Raw genomic sequence first — 5,669 nt, 5'->3', positions numbered from 1 at the left:
TTCTCCTTCTAATTTGTGTCCCTCTCCCTCTTTGTATCTTCCTTCCCCCTTTTACTTTTCTGCTGTTTCTTTCTGTCCTTCCTATTTTTACAGGTATTCCCCTTTTTAGTCACTTTTTGGAATCTCCTTCTTTTGGAACCCCCTTCTTTTCTCTCTTCTTTGTGGTGTTCTTTGTGTTGATTGTGAAGATGGCTTCTTCTTGAATTAACTCCTCTTTCTCTGAGGTTTCTTCTTCATGTTCTTCAATCGCCATTTCCATATCTTTTAACACAGAGCCAAGAGATTCACCTCTTGCATGTAGTAGTTCTTTCATAATTTTAAGTTCCATTTTTAGTTCCTGCAGAGATATCATCATTACACACTCTTATATCTTATAGTCTTTAAAATCCACAAATCAACTTCTCTTTTTCTTTTTTATTCTTCAGGCTTTCTAGATTCACAATTATTCCAATGCTGGCTTTATACCAAAGTCCCCAATTAGTCCAATAATCTGTCTTTTCTTACTTTTTCTTTTATTCTAGTTCAACTTTCTGGGCTACTTGTGTGATTGTTTCAATATTTCCTTTTCATTGTATCAAGTCAGATTCATAGAGAAACAGGAACTTTCTTTTTATTTTTCAGTTTAATTTTTTGTCCACAGATGGCACTCTCCATTATACAAAGTCCTCACCTTCCCCCCCCCTCTATTTTATTGTTCAGGGTTTTCCAAGCCTCAATATTCCAAAACAATCAAATCTCCAATTTGTATATTCCCCCCTCTTTTTAATAGCTCTTAAGTCCAGCTTTAATTTATGCCTGTTTGTTGCCAATATATTTTAATTCAATTTATTTAAGTTTCTTCTTCCGGCTTCTTCCTTTCTCGGTTCGAAGCCTCATTCAGCTGTCAAAGTTATTTTTTCTTTTTTCTTTTCCTTCCCTTTATAATTCCACCACTTTCTTTTTCTTTCTTAAAGATTCTTATAACATCAATCCCGGGATACCTTTTATTTAATTGTTGTGCCAAATTGTCCCGATTCTTATGGTTGTCCACCTCTTTCTTCACTCCTGCACAAATCTTAATCCAGCTAAGTCCTCCTCTTCAGGGTGGCCATTTGAGACCACTGCTTGGTCGTCTTCGGGGGAAAAATTGCCAAGCCTGGGGGGGGGGGAGATGAGGCTCCCCTTGACCTGGCTGGTGCTTCCCCTTACTCCACTGCCCCTCTGAGACAGCTTCAGTCACGATGATTGGGGCTCTCCAACAAAAGCACGGACAGAAGCCCCGGACAGTTGTGGTCCCCTGTCTGTCGCTGAGGAGGGCTTAACCCGGAAGTCCCCAAAGCCTTTTTCATTACATCATCATCCAGCAAGGCTCAACCAAGCCTAGAACTCAGGACAGCCTACAGAGTTGTCCCTGCATGGCTGCATGGGAGTTTGACAACCAATCAGAATACAAGCTCAAATTCAAATCTCAATAGAGGGTATAAAAACAGGCACTCTCAGCATCTCAGCCCTTCCTTCTCTTTTCCTTCACCTTGGAGCATGTGATCATCCTTCTTTGGAGCTCCAAGCCATGTGGTCCTGTCTACCATTAAACCATGTTTCCAGTGTCTTTTCCCCCACTTGGAACAGACCAGAAGGATATTTCTTCCAACAACTGGCTGTGGGAGGAAGGACTGCTCTTGGAAGTTCAAATACGAATCGTAAGTACTTTTGCGGTCCATCATAATTTTGATCAGTTGCTAAGCAACTGCTCATTATGCGAGGATTAACTGTACATCCAGTGAGATGATATTGCATATAAAATATTATTGTATAAACAGGACTAGCAACAAAACGTCAGCACATGGAAAGAATTTTCTGTTTGGAGTTCCATGGGTGACATTCCATCCATATCAGTGGTGGGATTCACATTTTTTTTACTACCGGTTCTGTTTCTTGGTCGGCGTAGCGTGTCTTGGCTTGGTGAGCGTGGTTTGGTGGACGAAGCTTGGTGGGCGTGGCAGGGGAAGGTTACTGCAAAATCTCCATTCTCTTCCCACCCCACTAACCTGCTTTCCATCTCCGTTCTCCTGTGCAGGGCAATCAAAGAAGACCCAGCCAATTAGCTGAGACTTGGGAGGCAGAGAATAGATGGGGGCAGGGCCAGTCAGAGGTGGCATTTGCTACTTCCACGAACTACTCAAAATTTCTGCTACCAGTTCTCCAGAACTGGTCAGAACCTGCTGAATACCACCTCTGACACTAGACAAATGATTGTAAGTCAAGGACTATGTTTAATTATTGAATATGCTCAGTCATCACAAAACTGCTTCATGAGAGTAAGGAAACCAACAGGGTCCTAAGCATTTTTGGAATCTCTGTTAACCTTGTTCATCTTCCTAAATTGCTTGCAATTCCGTAGTTTTGCTTTGCCAGTACCTTTTAGGTTATGCATGGCTTTAAGAGAGAAAATGATAGGCAGGGCCCAGTTGATTGTTTTGGATGGATTCAAGCATAACAATCAACAGTAGTATGGAATTAGTCTCCTCTTACTGTCTGAAACATTTGCTCATGAAATCAGGAGGAGTCTGATAACCTCTTTTCCAGCTAAGACATTTAATTAAAAAGCTTCTGCTTTCACAAGCTGCAACTCAGTTCATCAGAAGCAATAATGATTCTTCCAATTAATGGGTCCAATGAAGTGAGCTGCAGCTTAGAAAAGCTGACGCCCTTTAATAAGGGAGCTGGAAAACAGGTTAGTGGGGTGGCCACACCATGCCCACCCAGCCACACCCACAGAACCAGTAGTAAAAAAAATTGAATTCCACCACTGGATTGGCCCCATCACTTTTGGCCTTCCACAAAGCCTTGAAATGCGCCTCTGTGCTTAAACCTCGGGTGTGGGATGGAACCCATCTCCTGTCTGTCTTGAAAGTGAAGGTTTCAAGTTTTTTTCCCCAGCTGCTGTTTTTTATATATATATATATATTACAGAATAGAATGGAATGTTTTTTAATATTGTTACCTGCCCAGAGTCATATACCTGAGTTGGATGGCCATATAAATCAAAGGAAGGAAGGAAGGAAGGAAGGAAGGAAGGAAGGAAGGAAGGAAGGAAGGAAGGAAGGAAGGAAGGAACCAACCAACCAAACAAACAAACAAACAAACAAATAAATTGTTGGTCAGAAAAGGGGCTACCAGGCTCCATCTGTTTTTTTTTGCCACCATAGATTAACATGTTGTCTTCTTACAATCTAAAATGTATCAATTCTTTAAAAATGAATGATTTCTGTACAATATGGTTAATTGCTTCCTGGAGCATTTCTCAAATTATTTTAAATTCTGTTTACACAATTGTGAATTATCTAGGGATGGGATTCTACAGATTCAGACCAGTTCGGGTGAATCCTTTGCTCTGAACATCAGTTGGCAGTGAACTGGTTCGCTGCGCCGATCATGTGGGCCTCCCCGCCAGCCCCTGCTCTTTCCTGTGCTTTATTTCCTTTTGTTAGCGCACAGCTGATACGTACGGCAGAGCAGTTTGCCGCACCGCAGCTGTTTTATTCACAGGGACTGTTGTAGAAGATAAGTGTGAGAGCTTTTTTTTTTAACGTGGAACGCGTGCGCAAAGCGTGTGATCACCGAACCGGTTGTTATACCAGCGGAATCCCACCCCTGGAATTATCATTGCACAGGAAATAGCGGGTAGGGAAGAAGACAGGATAAGGAGGACCAATGAAATAATTCAGGGGTCCCCAATATTTCCAGCTTAGCCTAGCATGGTGGGGTCATGTGAGTGGCAGGCGCACGTGTGCGTGCACAGCTGCATTTGTGCTCGCACAGAAATGGAGGTTTGCACACACGAGCAGAGCTTTGCACACAAGCGTAAGAGCCCTCCATTCACAAAAAATGTGAGCTTGCCCATTTCTCCCATGGTCTGGGTGGGGGACCCCTGAAATAATGGAGAGAAGAAGAACGTAGTGGTGTCATTTTGAAGATAAAAGCAGGGGTGGGTTTCTACCGGTTCTGTCCACCTCTGTAGAACCGGTAGCTCTGAAAAGCAGCAGACATAGAACCGGTTCAATGTCTGCTGATGTTTTCGCCCACCCACCCACCCAGGCTTTTACCTGATCTTTATTTCCTGATTTTTCAACTTCAGCTGCTGAACAAGGCACAGCTGCAGTTAAAAAAACAAGAAAAGAGGGCTGCTTCAAAGGCTGCTTCTCTGCAAGCAGCTGCTGATGACGATTTACAGGCGCGCGGTTCGCAGCCTGCAGGGAAGCTCGTAAATCCCAAACCAGTAGTTAACCCTGTTGTATCCCACCCCTGGATACAAGTCACACTTCCATATTTTACTATCAAGAAAGCAGAATTGTGGATGCTCCATTAAAGGTCGTCTTCAAAAACGATTGGACAGCCACTTGTTTGGGATGGAATAAAGTGTCCTGCCTTGAGCAGGGGGTTGGACTAGAAGACCTCCAAGGTCCCTGCCTGCCTTATGATTCTATGATTCTATAATACATGAGTGATGCCTTATATACTTACAAAATACTTCTATTCTGCTTTTCCTCATATTGGACACCAGGGTGGGCTCTTACATACACAATCAATTACTTTAAAAACCCAGACTTTTAAAACTATTATCCAAGAGCCCTAATGATAGAGGCTAACGATTTTTAATACAGAAGCAGATGGAAATGTATCAATTAAAATGCTTGGCTGAGATGCATAGCTTAGCTATACTTCATTGGAGAAAGCATGTTCTAAACTCGGGTTGCAACAGAGAGAAAAAACGATCCCTATGTAATAGTATAAAGAAGACACTAATTTATACTGATATTTAAAAAAAAACTTTAAGGAGATAGGAAAAAAGACAGACCTTTTTTTTTAGTACATTCCCAGATTAAAATTTTCTGAAAGAAAAAAAATTACAAACCACTTTCCTACATATGGGCAGTGTGTTGGCTCAGCTGTTAAGGCACTGGGCTTGTCTGCCAGCTGTTCAGGTTTGAGACCCCAGCGCCACTTGATGGGATGAGCTCCATCCTTGCCGCAGCTCCTATCAACCTAGCAGTTTGAAAGCATGCAAATGTGAGTAGATAAATAGGTACCACTTAGGTGGGAGGATAACAGGGCTCTGTGATGCTGGCCACATGCCCGAAATGACAGTGCTGGCTCCATGCCCTGCAAACGGAGCTGAGCACTGCCCCCTATAGTCATGTACATGTATACAGTACATACATGGCCCTATGTGCAGACTTTGCCTTTGTATTTTTAGCAGAACGTCTGGGCCACTCCCGACAAAATAATATAGATGTTTCCATGAAGTCAGCAGGAGCGAAGGTGAATTCACCACCACACCCAAGAGAGAGCATTCAAGAGACAGCGCGCACTGGCGATGGGAAGGTTGTCTGATTTGAGTTGCAAAGATCCGGATCGCCCCCAAATGGAGGCTTTGGGCTGCCACTCAACGGCTACCCGGATTTTTGCAGCCAACTACAATAATCAAAGGAAGCAAAAAGGGGGGGGCGGTGATCTGCAGGAAGGTGGGCGTGGCTGGAGTCTCATCCTTCCCCGCATCTAATTAGGAGCAGCGGGAAGAGGGTGGAGACGACAAGAGAAGGCTTCTCTCTCTCCCCATTGGTTGGAAGGCGTGGCGGGGGCGGGGCCGCGGCCATTGGCAAGGTGAAGCCAGTGCGCCTGCGTGACGC

The sequence above is a fragment of the Notechis scutatus genome, chromosome 3, assembly GCF_049901735.1.
Source record: "Notechis scutatus isolate UNSWTSFEM ecotype Mainland chromosome 3, rNotScu1.2, whole genome shotgun sequence".
Taxonomy (NCBI): domain Eukaryota; kingdom Metazoa; phylum Chordata; class Lepidosauria; order Squamata; family Elapidae; genus Notechis; species Notechis scutatus.
Note: the sequence above shows the minus strand (reverse complement) of the source record.